The sequence below is a fragment of the Lampetra planeri genome, chromosome 22, assembly GCF_965212315.1.
Source record: "Lampetra planeri chromosome 22, kcLamPlan1.2.h2, whole genome shotgun sequence".
Lineage (NCBI taxonomy): Eukaryota > Metazoa > Chordata > Hyperoartia > Petromyzontiformes > Petromyzontidae > Lampetra > Lampetra planeri.
The window spans coordinates 280,073-296,788 of record NC_136128.1 but is presented as its reverse complement, the minus strand read 5'-3'; the positions used below and the strand labels follow the sequence as shown (position 1 = coordinate 296,788).

The following is a 16,716-nucleotide window of genomic DNA, read 5'->3' as shown; positions in this document are numbered from 1 at the left end:
CGCTGTCGCTCAGCGAATGGGGCCGCCTCCAGATGGCGGACAGCTCGCTGCTAGCATTGCGCCGCAAGGTTGGGGGTCCCGAGGGGGACCAGGAGCGTACCGGCTCCTATGTACTTGAGCAGGGCGTGTTATTGAGATGGGACAGTTTGTCCCGGCGGAACGCACTCGTGGTGCCTTCCGCTGTGAGGGGGAGGGTTGTCTTGGCGGCACACGAACGCCTCTTGCACTTGGGAGTTAACAAGACGCTTGCCCTGCTTCAGCGTGACTATTACTGGCCGGGAATGGGAAGTGATGTGGTACATATTCTGAAGGGGTGCGTTGAGTGCGCCAGGCGTAAACCACCGGCCGTGGCAGCTAATCCACCGCTGCAATCTATTCAGGTCTCGCGTACCAACGAGCTCGTTGCACTCGATATTTTGGGGCCCTTCCCAGTCACGCCGAGAGGGAATAAATATTTGTTAGTGGGGGTCGAATACTTTACCCGATGGCCTATGGCGTGGCCTCTCGCTAACCAGTCGGCAGCGGCTGTGACGGATGCCTTCGTCCAGGGCTATGTCCTGGACAAGGGAGCTCCCGAACGCCTGCTGACCGACCAAGGTAAAAAATTTTCGAGTAAATTGTTGCAAGAGGTGTGCGATCTGTTGGGTACCAAGAAGGTGCGTACCTCCCCGTACCACCCGCAGACTGACGGGATGGTGGAGAGGCTCCACAAAACTTTGACTTCCATGCTGTGCCAGCAGGTGTGCGAGGCACATGTAGATTGGGACCTGCAGGTCCCGGGAGTCCTTGCCGCGTATAGAATGGCCCCCCATGCAGCTACGGGGTTTTCCCCATTCTATTTGATGTACGGTCGGGAAGCTGACCCGCCAATGGAAACGCAACTTGGCCTGTCCGCTCCACGAACTAATTCTAATTTGGCAGAACATATTAAGTTTAATATTCACAAGCTGACAGAGGCGAGGGAGGCCGCACGGCTTAATTCGCGGGCTCGCCAAATTGCTAATGAACGGTTGCGGGCACGGAAGGTGTCCATGCACGAATGGAAACCAGGTGACAGGGCCTGGCTGCATTGCCCTCAGGCACCCTTGGCTACGTCGCCTAAATTGTTGAGACCGTGGAGGGGACCCGTGGAGGTCGTGCGCGTTGCACGGCCCCAGTGCGTTCAGATAAAGTGGGGAAAGCGCCGTTGGTACGTTCACCCCTCCCGACTGAAACCGTTCTCGCCTCCATATGGCCTCCCCTTGTGTCGTGATGGCCGGGCGTGTGACGTGACCGGCGACCCAGAGGGGGAAATGTCTCTGCCTGATCCACACGTATTTTCGCCTGATCTGCTCCCAGGTGTCTCGGAACTGACAGCTGCCGATCACCGGCGGCCGGATCTCCGCGGCGGGGCCGGCCCTTTCAGGCCCGTTCCGCGCCGTCTGGAGCAGCCGGAACCGCCGGACGGTCGTCAGTGTCCCGCCCCATACGATGGACCAGCCAGACGGACTCGCGCCAGGTCGTGCTACTTTGCATGACCTGCCTCGTGAGGAGTCGGGGCAGTTGGAGCGCCTCGTCACTGCGTGTAGTCGCAGGGACGTGGGGCGCGTTCGTTTTCGAATTTGCTCGTATCGTGTTATTGTTGACTTTTCGTGTTCATTGTCAATCTGTACATAGTTATTCTTGTTGTTGTTGTTGTTGTGTTATGTTACGGGGCACACTCGGGGGGTTACGGGGTTTTTTTTTTGTTGGTTGTCGTTTTATCGTCGCGGTTGGTTGTTGTTAGCAGCCGGGCCGGCTGCGAGCTATGTGGGAGGGGGTGATGTAGTGGTGATACGCGCTGGGTGTATATGTCGTGTGCCAGCGCGTATGTACGGGTGTGTGTGTGGTGACGCGCGCTGACGGGGAGGAGCAGGCGTCAGTGCGCGGGTGGGGGTAGTGCTGCTGATTGGCTGTGTGCCGGTGACGCGCCCAGAGGGAGTGATCGGGTAGCAGCGCGGTGTGATTGGTCGGGGAGTGGAAACACGCGCTGAGCGGAACCGGATCGTAGGGATAGCGCGTGGGGATTGGGTAACTGAGGAGCGGTGCCGACGTTGAGGTCCGCATCCGCTCCGTCTCCCGGGAAGAAGAGGTATATAAGGTGATGCACAGAGGAGCAGGGGGCAGAAGTGGAACCATCTAAGAATGAAGACGAAGGTGCAGAGATAGAGCCCGAAGAGGAGAGTAATGGAGAGTAGAGGAGAGTAATGGAGAATAGAGGAGAGTAAGGTATAAGTGTGTAGCCAGCGAGAGAGAACGGTCTACACGAGCTGAGTGATGTATAGTGTGTAGCCAGCGAGAGAGAACGGTCTACACGAGCTGAGTAATGTATAGTGTGTAGCCAGAGAGAGAGAACGGTCTACACGAGCTGAGTGATGTATAGTGTGTAGCCAGCGAGAGAGAACGGTCTACACGAGCCGAGTATGCATACGGTGTAGCCAGAGAGAGAGGAAGGTCTACACGAGCCGAGTATGCATACGGTGTAGCCAGAGAGAGAGATGCAAAGTCTACACGAGGCGAATGGAGAGTGTAGCAGAGGCGCAGAGTCTACACGAGGCGAGAGAAGAGTGTAGCCGAGGCGCGGAGTCTACACGAGGCACAGAGAGCCAGCAGCACAGAATCCAGAGAGTCAAGAGAAGCGTAGGGTGAAGAAGAAGAGGTCACGAGTTGTACCGTTGTATGGTGACCGCATTGTGAAGAAGAGAGGCCACGCGTTGTATTGTTACAAGTCAAGATTTAATAAAAGAAGTGTGTTCCCGTCAAGGAATTTCCTGCCGTCATTTTCCAATACTTCACTTGTATATAGTGTAAAGTTGTACAGGTTGGTTATGGTATTTATGGTTGCTTTCTTGTTCTCTTTTCTATTCCTGTTGAGGCTCGCGTATTTTTTTCTCTCTCTCCCTTTCGTTAATTTAAACTTTCTAATTATTGACAGCTGGGACGGCTGGAGGCTCCATAGAGGAGGGTAATGTAGTGACATAAGAAGGGAGGGGCTGCTGGGGGCTCTGGGACCCTGGGCGGGCCAGGCGCTTGGGCCCCTTGGCGCCAGGCGCTGGGTTCCCAGGCGGGTCAGGCGCTTAAGCCGCTTGGCGCCACCAACGGGGGGGGGCTGTGTGTGCTCTGTGGGATATCTGGGGGCGCACACGGCCCCAGATATTGACTGTTGTGTTAGCCGACTCTCTGTGTTGTATTCCATTATATTTCTAAGTTTACTAGGTTTGTTTTCTACCTGATGACTATTGCTGGTGTTGCAATCGAAACGTCGTATGCTATTATTTTATTCATTATTTTCTCTTTATACGTGACTTCACCGAAAGAACCAAAGAGTAATTCCTGCAGTCACGAAAGCTCCAAATTAAGTTTGAAATGATTCAAACATTTGAAATGATTGAAACTTGATTTGAAGCTTTCGTGACTGCAGGAATTACTATTTGGTTCTTTCGGTAAAGTCACGTAGAAAGAAAATAAATTAAATAATAAAATACGACGTTTCGATTGCAACACAAGCAACACTTAACACTTAACTTCTAATTCAGCAATCATTGGAAGAACGTAATCAACCAGGCTATGCGTTAACTGTGTGTTAACCGACTCTCTGTGTTGCATTGCATTACATTTCCAAAATTGTATGGTTTGTTTTCTCAAAATTCAAATTTTTCTCTCTAAAATTTACCAGGCTTGTAACGGCCTATTTGCTCTTTCTCTCCCCCGGCCGCTACGGCGTGGATTTCCACACAACTCTCTCATTGACACGCTAATTTCTCTAGCCCCCCCCCCCATCTCTCTGCCGCCCCCTCTCTCTATTTAAGGCCTCGACACAGAGGCGTTGTTTCTCTGAGTGTTGTGTTAGCAGACTCTCTGTGTTGTATTGCATTATATTTCTAAGTTTACTAGGTTTGTTTTTTACCTGATGACGATTGCTTGTGTTGCAATCGAAACGTCGTATTCTGTTATTATTTACTTTAATTTCTTTCTACGTGACTTTACAGAAAGAACAAAAGAGTAAAATGAATCAATTCACAAATCGATTCGATTCTTCACATAGAGGCACTAAGCAGGATCTCGAGACCGACACGGAGCTACAGAGGAGGCGAGCATGTGAACTCTCTCTGACACACGCAGACAGATACCGATTGCAGTGCAGCTGTGGGGGCTGACGCCCGCCTCTCCACTGCCTGTGGGCGGGCGGGGCATGACGTCCACCCCCTCCACTCCCCCCTCCTCCTCGTCGGCCGCCTCTTGCCGGGCCCCCTCCAATCGGGTGATCAGCCCCCCCCCGCGCCAGTGCTCTCTCTGAGAGACATAGCTAAGTGGCTGGCTCACCACCGCCCAGGGTTATCTCGCACACGCTCGTGTACACCACCACCAATACAGAGGCGGCTGCGTGCACGCGCACGCCCCTGCAGGTGCTCGTTTTAGATAAAGTCTAGCGCTAAAAACGGCGGTATGAATATGCGCGCGCCTCCGGGTGGTTAAGCCCTAATCCGCTTGCACACAAAGGCTAGCGCTAAAGGGCTGCGCGAATTTGCGCACACGCCTCGCTGTCAATGCTATTGTTGTTGCGCGAAAACGCGCAATCGTCGGCGAGCAGGTTTAACTCACTCCTCCCCCGCCTTAATATTCGCGTGGCATGGACGTGCAAGCATCGGCGGCCGCTTATTTTTAATACACGCGCCTCACACACACACTCAAATTACCAACACCACGTCGACTTTGCAGCCCTGCACTCACTCTCCCGCGCACCCCATCTCCCCGCACATTCGCACCACACACAAATCGCAGACACCATGCCGATGTTCTACCCGCATACACAGAAATCACACTGCACCGATACTCTGTACTAAAGTTTATTAAATATTTTGCGAGAAGAGCTGAGCCTGACTCTGCCTATGAACCCAGTCACTCAAGCGTCCTACCACGTACCTCGAAAGCTGGACTCACGGCGTCGCACGGATGCTGTGAGAGTCGGAGGGAGAAGGACGGGAGAAAACTGTACCTATCAATGCCTCGGAGCAGCACTCGCTGGCATCACACGAAGGCTGCGAGTGGCTCGAGGAGGCAGGAAGGCAGGGGTGGGTCTTGACGGCCCGGAGGTTGAAGACAACTGACTAAAATCGGCCTGGACCAATCGTGTGCTTACTTGTCGTTACCATCCCCCTGTCCTGCGAGGGTCGGCCAATCTCTTGGCACCGGGAAACCATGGCACTTCCCTTCTAGGGGCCCTTCGGCAATCCCCCACCAGGACACTACGTGCGTGTGCTGCGTGCAGGTGTGTGTTTATTGTAGGGGCCGGGAGGGAAACATGGCGCTTGCAGAGTTCCTCCGCGGTCGCGGCACCACATAGCCCCCCAAGATGCCCGTCCCCGTACCAGGCTGACTGGAGCACCTCGCCTGGGTCGCTCCAACTAGGTAGCACCAGGGAGTTTGTGGGACTTGTTCGGCCCTTATTGCCGGTTTCATTGTTGGTGGCTCAGCTGTTCGAGGTTCCTGTGGCACTCTCCGTCTCCATTCCAGAGCCTCCTCCCGTCCTCCGGCGTCTGCTGGCTGGGGAACAAACTCGGGGGCAGAGGGGTTTAGGTGCCGCCGCACCTGTCGCCTCCTTGCCGGGCCGGGGTCCGCTCGGGTACAGAGGGCATGGGGGGTGCGGGGATTCTGAGGTTTCGGGGTACACGAAGGGCGGGTGCCTCTCCCGCTGGGGCTGCCCTTCATGGTTTTAATCGGCGGACATTGACCACCATCTCTTGGCCCCTCTCCACGCCCTGGATCAGTACCGTCCAGGGGGAGATCTGCCACACCACGGTCCAGGGTCCACGCCAGTAGGTGGTCAGCTTCCCCACCTGTCCGGCCCCCACACGAGGGGTATGCAGCCCTACCTTAGAGCCCGCCGAGTAGAAGGGGGGCTCCACACAGAGGCGGGTGCCCTGCTCTTGCCTCTGATGTGCGGCCTCCCCCTGTTGGTAGGCCCAGCCACGAGTCCCTTGCAGGGTCCCCATCAAGTGCTCCACGGGCTGGCTGCCTTCCTCCGGTTGTGGTAGGGAAACACCGAACAACAGATCTGCTGGTAGGTGAGACTCCCGACCAAACATCATTAGGAAGGGGGTCTGCTCAGTGGAGATGTGCACCGTGGTGGTGTAGGCGAACAGAGTGTAGGGGAGGTGTTCATCCCAATCCTGCTGATTGGCGGCTGCCATACGTTTGAGCTTCCCGGCTAAGGGAAGCTCAAATGAGTGAAATACTCTACCGCTACAAGAATATACAGGTTGCCTCGGTGGGATCGCGGGAATGGCCGCGCAGGTTTCTGCCCACACTGTTGACAAGTGTGGCAGCCCTGCACCCAGGCGGCAACGTCTTGCGTCAGTTTGGGCCAGAGATACTGAAGACGCAGGGTCTCCCGAGTGCACCGTTCCCCATCATGGCCCCGGAGCGGGTGGTCGTGCACCAGCCGTAGCAGCTGGGGCCGCACCTGGGCGGGAACACAGATGCACCCCGGCTGCCCGGCTTCGGTTAGTTCCCGCACCACCCCATTCTTTACAGACAACCGGGCATACAAACCACTCCAGGGTCCCTGTATGGTGACCTTTTCCTTCCGCAGGGCCGCCTCCACCGGCGCCAGGTCCGGGTCTAGCTGCTAGGCCAGTCACAACTGCTCGTCGTCCAGGCCCGGGAACGCACAGTTGACGTCCTCTTGGATCCGACCGGGCAGGGCCGAGCGGCTTGTCGGGCTCCCGGGTGCAGCCTCTGTGCCCGCCGGGCGGCCCAACGGGCCCCCGGCTTCTTCCACAGGGACCTCTGTGGCACACCCGGCACTCTTTCTCAATGGAGGGGGGTTAGTCTCACGGCATTCCAGGGGACCGTTGCCTGTCAGCAGCATCCCCTTGTGAAGTCCGGGCAGGCTTCCTCTGCCCGCATTTCGGCGCACACTGCTGGTTGCATTGACAATGCGTCCGCGTTTGCGTGCGTCCGTCCAGCTCCCTACTCGATCTGCAGGTTATACTCCTGCAGCTGCGTCAGCCACCGGGCCATCTGCCCCCTCGGTTTCTTGAATGTGAGGAGGAACTGCAGAGAATAATGGTCAGTGCGCACGTGACATGTCTTGCCGTACAGATACTGACGGGTCACGCAATAATTCAGTTTGGCCCCGCTCAGAGTCCGGCTGGAGTATGCGATGACCCGCTCCGTCCCATCCTGCACCTGTGACAACACAGTGCCCAGCCCGCTGCTGCAGGCGTTGGTGTCCAGGATAAAATCTGTGAAAAGTCAGGGAAAGCAAGAGTGGGGGTATGGGTGAGGTGGTTCTTGAGGGTGGTGAAGGCCATCTGGCAGGCCTCCGTCCAATGATAGGGGTTCTTAGGGGAAGTGAGTTGGGTGAGGGGGCATGCAATCTCGCAAAACCAGGTTGACCCATCCTTTTTCGTCACCAGTACAACTGGGGCAGACCAGGGGCTCGCTGAGGGCTAGATTATGTTATTACGTAGCATATCCGCGTCCGCCTCTTTAATCTGGGCCCGTTCGGGTGCGCCCACTCGGTATGCGGGGAGTTTAATGGGTCGGGCTGCACCTGTGTCAATTTAGTGCTTAACGAGGTCTGTCCGGCCCACATCCCAATCGTGCTCACTAACACGTCGGCGTACTCCCGCAGTAACCCTCGCAGCTGATCAGCCTCCCCCTTGGGTAAATCTGCCCAGGGTACATGCAGCGCGTCAAGCAGGGGAATGACCTCTGCTCTGGGAGTCGTTAGAGTGGTGTGCATGCAGGGGGTGTACTGTGGCTACCACGGTGCACCGTCGCAGCGTTTCTGGGGTACTGTGGGGGTTAAATACCCGCATAAACAGTCGGCCCCCGTCTGCGTTTACTAGTATGGCTGACCCCACAACCCCGTACCGTGTCAGCATTACATCACCGGATGGTCGGTGTGCAGGATCGTTGGAGGGTGTTGCCACCAGCACCAGCATTTCCGCGAGAGGCCCGATGGTGACGGCCGTAGGAGGCCACCTCCCCGCGCACCTGGGTTACCTCCCCGCGTAAATAAGTCACATGGCCGACTATATCCCCTATGCCGGTCTGTAGCCCTGCCACCCATCCTGGGGCTGCCTCCCTAGGTTCCGGAGGCTCTCTAGCCCCCCCCCCTCACCGTCCAGGCAGGCACCTCCTCTGGAAGAAGGCTTGCGATGGCGTGCTCCCGTCTCAGTCCTCAGAACTGCGCCCGCTCATTAGCGAGTCTCTCACATGCACATGCGCGCTCAAAAAGCGTGTTAAATGGGAGACACGCGCAGCTCACATCTGGCTGCCACCACGAGGTGCCAGTCAGTTATCGGTGGACCTTCTTGGCGGCGAGGTCCTCAATGATGTCTGCTGCGTACCCCAGGCGTGAACTTTGCGTTAGCAAGTGCACGTCCTCGGCGTAGTTGCGGAGGTCCTCGCCAGGCTGGTGGTAGCACGCATTTAATGCCGCCTTCGCTTCCTCCTCATTGCGCGCGCCGAAGCGTTGGTCGAGTCGGCGTATGAGTTCGCCCCACTGCGCTTGCGCACTTGTGGGTAGCGCTTTTACAAAGTCGGCTGCCCGCCCATCTGTCCAGCCATTAACATCTTTGGCATACATGAGGTTGCGGGCAAACGACGAAATCCCTTGCCCGGTGAATACGCATCTTACCTTCGCTTGGGGTGGGGCGCCTCTCTCTTTTGGAGGCGTGGAGGGTCGTGCCACCTCTGACACCACATTGTGGGGGTTGATGCCAGCCTCCCCGCTGTTTGTGAGTGGGCAGGGCGTGACGTCCACCCCCTCCACTCCCCCCTCCTCCTCATCTGCCGCCTCTCGCTGGGCCCCCGCCGATCGAGTGATCGGCCCCCCCGCGCCAGCGCCCTCTCTGAAGGACATAGCTAAGTGGCTGGCTCACCACCGCCCGGGGTTATCTCGCACACACCCACGTACACCACCACTAATACGGAGGCAGCTGCGTGCACGCGCGCGCCCCTGCAGGTGCTCGTTTTACACAAAGGCTAGCGCAAGAAAACGGCGGTATGAATATGCGCGCGCACCTCCGGGTGGTTAAGCCCTAATCCGCTTGCACTCAAAGGCTAGCGCTAAAGGGCTGCACGAATTTGCGCGCGCGCCTCTCCCTCAATGCTATTGTTGTTGTGTGAACACACGCGAGCGTTAGCGAGCGGGTTTAACTCACTCCTCCTCTGCCCTTATTCGCGTGGCATGCCACGCCTCACACACACACTCCAATTACCAACACCACACCGACGCTGCAGCCCTGCGCTCGCTCTCCAATGCACCCCGTCTCCCCGCACAGTCGCACCACACACAAATCGCAGACACCATGCCGATGTTCACCCACACACACAGAAATCACACTGCACCAATACTCTGTACTCAAGTTAATTAATGGTGCAAATACACACTGCCTAAGAACCCATTCGCTCAAGCGTCCTACCATGTACCTCGAAGCTGGACTCACGGTGTCGCACGGACGCTGTGAGAGTCGGAGGGAGAAAGACGGGAGAAAACTTTACCTAGCAATGCCTCGTAACAGCACTCGCTGCGAGCGGCTCGAGGAGGCAGGACGGCAGGGAGTCGGTCTTGACGGCCCGGAGGTTGAAGACAACTGACTAAAATCGTCCTGGGCCGCTTTTTTATCCCTTAAACTTCAAAGGCCCAGTGTGACGTCGCCCCGCGCAGACAATCGTACGCTTACCTGTGGTTACCGCCCCCTTGTTACCGTGTACTCCGTGTTGTCGGCCACCCATTGCCCCTCGTTGCCCATTGTCTGGCAGGGCGCTTGTGCTTTTCTGGCTTAAAATTCTGCCCTCCGTCCTCCCCCCAATGTGGTAACTCATTGCGGTTGACCCAGTGAACCTTTCCTTTCTGCGCCCACAATGTAACCTGTCCTGCGAGGGTCGGCCAATTTCCTGGCCATGGGACTTCCCTTCTAGGGGCCCTTCGGATTAAAACCCGATGTGCCAGGCAATCCCCCGCCAGGACACTACGTGCGTGCACTGCGTGCAGGTGTGTGTTTAGTGCAGGGGCCGGGAGGGAATCGCGGCGCTTGCGGAGTTGCTCCACGGTCATGGCCACCACACAGCTCCCATCGGTCAGTGTTGTCCAGCTGACCCCGGTGCAAGGTTCGCTCCCACCTCTAATGTGCAGCGAGTGCTCTCTCGTGAGCCATGCACAACAGACCCAATGCCAATACTTTGCAAGAGGAGACTTTTTCACTGGACACGCTTAAGCTCAATGATTTAAAAAACTATATATTTAATTACCCACGATTATTCACGATCAATGTTTCCTTTCCTCAATTCTCAGCTCTATGGGTGACACGGCGAGGAGGAGCAGCAGCAGCAGCGCTCCGCCAAGTCCCAACGAAACGCGACGCGTTGGGTGAGCACTCACAGCCGCCGCGCTGACGTCATGGAAATCCCCCCTGCCCCCACCTTCCTAACCCTCTCCTCCCTCCAACCCCCTCCCCCTAAACTCCCTCCCCTTAATCCTAACCCGCCCCCCCGCCCACGCAGCCCAGGCAGCCACGTGCCCTGCTGACCGCCCAGACAGCGAACGAGTGAGCCGTGCATGGCCAGAGGACCGCAGTAGCAACACTGCACTCCTCAGTGTCGCTCCCACCCCCTGCCTCCCCTTAATCACACCCCCCACCGCGACCTCAACGGCATTGTTGTTATATCCTGTTGATTTTTCCGATGCCTTTCATTTTGTTTAGTTTCCAGACAGCAACAATATTCTGGGGTCTCCACCGGGCGAACTTCGGGGTGCCAGCTGTTGTGTTCAGGCACACATGCGGGTTATTCTATTGCGACTCCACTCGGAATTTCCATGTTTTGTTTAAACGCAGTTGGCTGAGCACAGGGCACCAATGCCCAGAACGTCAGGCGGCCAGTGACAAACAGCACGGTCAAAATTATATCTATGGGACCTTTTTGCCAGGATACAATTATGATGAAAAATATCATTATTTTTATACTCTTTGGTTCTTTTGGTAAAGTCACGTAGATAGAAAATTAATAGATCCCGACGTTTCGATCGCAACACAGCAGTTCTCCTGCTGTGTTTGTTTCACCTGATGACGGTTGCTTGTGTAATGGTTCGACAGAGGCACACACGCTCGTGTGGAGGCAACACTATTTATTTAACACAACTGCAACACAACTGCAACAACACACCCTATACATAAGGTGGTGACCACCGTCCTACTCTCACTAACACTCGATACTACTTGGCGTGGCCAAGCCAGGAGACTGCTGCTTGGCCACGATGACTGGAGGCTTGTGTCTTCAGAGTCTTCATGTGACGGCTTCATCCCAGGCACCAACAGCCCAGTTCTGTGCGCTGAGCCCGCTTATAAGCCACTCCGGCGTGGCCGGCCACGCCCTGGCCACGCCCCCCTTCTCGAACCCTCGAGAAGGCTCCACTGCCTGACCACGTGACCCCCGGGGTCCCCCAGGGTCCCCGGCCCCCCTCTTGGATCCGGTTACGTGTCCAGCCGGGGTCACTCGGAGTGCCATGGCCTCATCAACAGCCTCCATACCGAACAGGCAGTGACGTCACGCCTGGAGACCCAATATGGCAGTGACGTCATGTGTATATAGGCCCGATATAGTAATGATGTCATATGGCCGGCAAAATCCCATCACCACCTCCACGCGGTGCCGGCTGGATCCCAACCAACGGTGAGGGCCTTTGGCGTCAGATGGAGCGACCCACCGGCCAAAGTATTTCTGTGTCGCATCTATGGCAACGTCAAATCAACTTGGAACAAGCTAGGGCGCCCCCCGGGGGAAACACGCGCCGCCCTCGCCCAAACGACGTGAGAAGTGGACGAGGGCTACCTGCTCATGGACAGGGCAGGCTAAAGAAGTTAGTCCGACTACGGCTGGGAACACTCAACATCGGAACATTGACAGGGAGAAGTCGAGAATTGTCGGCTGCCCTAAAGGCCCGTCGTATCAACATCGTATGCATCTAAGAAACGAAGTGGAGTGGAGCAAAGGCCAGGGAGATTGGAGAAGGATACCAATTGTTCTACAACGGTGAAAAAAAACACCAAGAATGGCATTGGAATCGCAGTCAGCCAAAATCTACGAGACAACGTCGTGGCCGTCCACCGCGTTTCTGACCGCCTCATGTCCATAGAAATCGACTCAAACGACCTACGCCTCCGGGTGGTATCTTGTTATGCGCCGCAGTCTGGCTGCCCAGCAGATACCAAGGAGGAATTTTGGGAACAATTTGATGGACACATGCAATCGATAAACGGAGAAGAGCAGTTAGTAATTGGTGGAGACCTAAATGGACATGTTGGAAACGCCCGGGATGTATACCCTCTATACCATGGTGGCCAAGGATATGGTACCCGAAACGATGAGGGAAACCGAGCCCTGGACTTTGCGGAAGCCCATGATCTTGTCCTCGCCAACACCTTCTTCAAGAAGAGACCGTCCCATCTCATTACGTACGCCAGTGGTGGGAGATCAACTCAAATTGATTACTGGCTTGTCAAGCGGGATAAGCTCAAAACGGTGACAAACACTAAAGTCATACCATCGGACAACTTCGCCCCACAACATCGCATCCTGGTCATGGACATGAAAATGGACATTGGCCAGCGACATCGCCCACCAACAACGGGACAGCAGCGAATTAAGTGGTGGCGGATGAAGGAATGCAAGGATCAGCTGAGAGTCGCCCTCAATCAGATTGACGTGAACACCAACCGACCAGCGAATGTGATTTGGGAAGATCTCGCCGGCCCGTTTTGCCTATCACCATCATCGAAGTGGAACAAGCTATCAAGAGAATGAAGAATGGGAAAGCGACTGGCCCGGACGATATCCCTGCTGAGGCCTGGAAGATCCTTGACAGGCAGGGTGCTGCCCTCCTTACCCAGCTCTTCAGCACTATCACGAGTACCGGTGAGGTCCCAGAAGCCTGGTCGACCAGCACGACGGTTCCAATTTGCAAGGGTAAAGGGGACGTGGCAGAATGCTCGAATTACAGGCCAATCCGGCTCCTGTGTCATGCGATGAAGATCTTTGAGCGAGTTTTGGACACGAGGATTAGAAACATCATCACCCTATCACCCAACCAATGCGGCTTCGTCAAAGGATGTGGCACTACGGACGCCATATTCGCGGCGAGGCTCCTGCTGGAGAGGCACAGAGAGAAGATCAAAGCTGTGCACGTGTCGTTCCTAGACCTTCAAAAGGCATTTGACAGGGTCCCCCACGACCTCATCTGGCACTCGCTTCGATCCCATGGAGTCCCTGAAACCTACGTGCATTGGGTGCAACTCCTATACAAGAACGTCACCAGTGCAGTCAGGTGCGCAGTTTGCATATCACCGCCATTTCCCATCAGCGTTGGAGTGCACCAAGGATCGGCCCTGTCACCACTCCTGTTTATCCTGTGCATGGACACGATCACTGCTGACCTGCACACGCTCCTGCCATGGTCAATTCTCTATGCGGATGACGTCTTACTCTCAGATGAAGAGAGAGGAAATGTGGAAAGACAAACGCGCCTGTGGAAGGAACGTTTGGACGAAAACGGGATGAGGTTCAACATCAAAAAGACGGAGTATATGGAATGTGGCCTCCAAACTGACGGCACCATCAGCATTGACGGAGAAGATCTGAAGAAAGTGACGGACTTTAAGTACCTGGGCTCCACCATCAGCTCAGATGGAAGCATCACGACTGATGTGAGGTCACGAGTCAATGCGGCATAGATGAAGTGGAGGAAAGTCACCGGAGTCCTCTGTGATCGGAAAAATTTACAAGACCATTGTCCGACCGGTGGCACTCTATGGATTCCGAGTGCTGGCCAGCCACAACTGTACACGAACAAGCCCTCCATACCATGGAGATGAGGATGCTCAGATGGAGCCTTGGACTGACTCGATGGGATCGTGTCATAAACGAAGACGTTCGGAAGCGACTTGGTGTGGCCCCCATTGCGGACAAGATGCTTGAGGCAAGGCTTCGGTGGTACGGCCACGTGATGCGAAGTGAAGAGTCATCAGTGGCCAAGACTGCCATGTGTATTGAGCCAGAGGGCCGCCGTCCACGCGGACGTCCGAAGAAGCAATGGATGGATCGAATAAAGGAAGACATGAAGACGGTCAACGCATCCCCCGAAGATGCCCTGGACCGAGCCAAATGGAGAAGACAATGCCGAAAAGCGGACCCTGTGCCACAGCGGAAACAACGCTAGGAAGAAGAAGAAGATAGTAATGATGTCATATGTCACTACACTTGTGTTGCGATCGAAACGTCGTGATCTATAAATTTTCTATCTACGTGACTTTACCGAAAGATCCAAAGAGTATAGATTCCTGCAGTCACGAAAGCTTCAAATCAATACTCTTTAGTTCTTTCGGTAAAGTTACGTAGGTGAAAATAAAAATAATAATAAAATAATAAATGAAATAATTTAAATATAATAAAAATGAAAAAAAACGAAATTAAATCACGACGTTTCGGAAGCAACACAAGCCTCCGTCACCAGGTAGGACAGCCACAGGAAGAAATAATTTGCTGGAGTGGACAAGAGCTGCTCGTAACAAGATATTATATAAGGCAAGAGGAGGGGGGGGAGGAGCCAGGGAGGCGGGGGGTGTGGAGGGTCGGATACTTTGCTTCCCTTTACTGGCAAGGACACTTCAGCGGTACTTAATTGAACTCACCTAGTCTCTCTAATCAAGGACATTTCACTGTTCCCTGATGATGTCCTCGTCAGCTTTGATGTATTTTCTCTATTCACCAAGGTTCCGGTGCTTGACACCATAGCAATAATTGAAGACTTAGTCCACCATGGACTGAAACCTGATGTCCCTACGCTGGTTAGGCACTGCCTTACCAACACGTACTTCACCTGGAATGGTACTTTCTACAAACAAAATTAGGGTACTCCCATGGGTTCCCCCTTGTCACCAGTGATAGCCAATGTTTTCATGGAGAAATTTGAAACAGACGCCATCCAGACATCCACCCTGCCTCCTTCCCTGTGGAAGAGATATGTGGATGACACTTTCGTCATTTGGCCACATGGCCTGCCAGCATTGAACCAATTTCTCGACCACATTAACTCGATACACCCATCCAGTGGCGGCTCCTGCAAAATCTCTCAGGGGGGGGGCAAATGTCTGGATGATTGATAAGGATAAGGTCCACCCATGCAATGAATAAATTAACAGCTTAAGCATGTAAAGGCAACTTCACTTCTTTAATATTAATGAAAAATAAAGTGACTCTTACAATACATCTTGTTTGTTTATATACTCACTATTAAAACAAACCACTCAAGTTTCTTTTATTAAAGATTCCACTAGGTGGCAATAAATTATATTGTTGGATGAAACGTGCTTACGTATGATGACGTTAGCACGTATGATGACGTAAGCACGTTAGTGCATGCCCTCCCGGAAGCCATAGAGAATGCATTGCAGCGCCCCCGTTCGAAAAAAAACATCTTTGAATGTAAGTCTATGGGGCCACTCGGGGCGATTCTCAGCCGTAGTGAAATCGCCCAAAAAGAGGCGGTACTCCACAGAACGTGACATGACGCTGATTGGACTATATCCAGAGGCTGACAGTGACGGCTAGCGTGACTCTGTGGTTGAATGACATTGGTGGTGCGTCGCCCAATCGCCCTAATGAAGAAACCGCCCCTGCACCCATCCATCAAATTCACCATGGAAGTGGAGAAGGATGGCAAGCTGCCGTTCTTGGATGTTCTGTTTGAGAGGAGGCCCAATGGCTCTTTGGGACATTCTGTCTACAGGAAGGCCACCCACACAGATTCCTATCTGAAACCTGATTCCCACCACCATCCGGCACAGAAGAATTCCCTCATCAAAACACTACACCATAGGGCCCACTGCATTTCTGAGCAACACCATCTGACCAGTGAATAAGAACATGTACACCCAACCCTAAAGATGAATGGATATTCAGACCAGATTATCCGCAAAGCTATTTCTCCAACCATGGAGAGACAACCTCCTGAGACTCCGATCAAAACCATCACGCTGCCATACATAGCAGGCGTTACCAAAAAGATTTACAAAATCTTAAACAAACACAAGATCCAGGTCTGATTCAGTACAGTACACAAAATCCGTGATCTGATCCCATCCGTAAAGGATATCATTCCTGACTTGCAGTACCCTGGAGTCTACAAACTGAGCTGCATTTGTGGTGATTGTTACATTGGGGAAACGAAACGACACATATCAGACCGTATGCGCGAGCACAAGGCAGATTTGAAACAGGACGATTTCCAGTCTCTTCAACACTCTACTCCACCCCCAGATCCACTCAGTGCACCACTCCGGCATTGTGTCACACCGGCGATGTCGTTGCCCCTCACTCCCCCCTCCCTACTCCACACCCCCCCGCCCCCGGCACCTTTCCCAGCTCCGGCATTGTTCTCACCGACCGTTGGTGATTGGTTGGTGGCACTCAACCCCACCCCTCCTCCACACCCCCGCCCCCCTGGCTCCTCCCCCCCTCTTGCCTTATATAATATCTTGTTACGAGCAGCTCTTGTCCAGTCCAGCAAATTATTTCTTGCTGTGGCTGTCCTACCTGATGACGGAGGCTTGTGTTGTTTGTGAAACGTCGTGATTAAAATAAATGCATTTATTTTATTTTATTATTTTAATTTTTATTTTCACCTACGTG

At 54.3% G+C, this 16,716-nt stretch overlaps 1 protein-coding gene across 2 annotated transcripts in view; it reads left to right on the top strand.

Annotated features, from left to right (window-relative positions):
- The window catches only part of LOC144724911 (uncharacterized), a 70,679-nt gene that overhangs the window by 38,830 nt on the left and 15,133 nt on the right, over positions 1-16,716 (top strand). For both annotated transcript variants that reach the window (XR_013586588.1, XR_013586587.1), the window contains exon 2: positions 10,328-10,402. The gene's annotated coding sequence lies outside the window, so the exon portion shown is untranslated. The remainder of the gene's footprint in view (positions 1-10,327; positions 10,403-16,716) is intronic.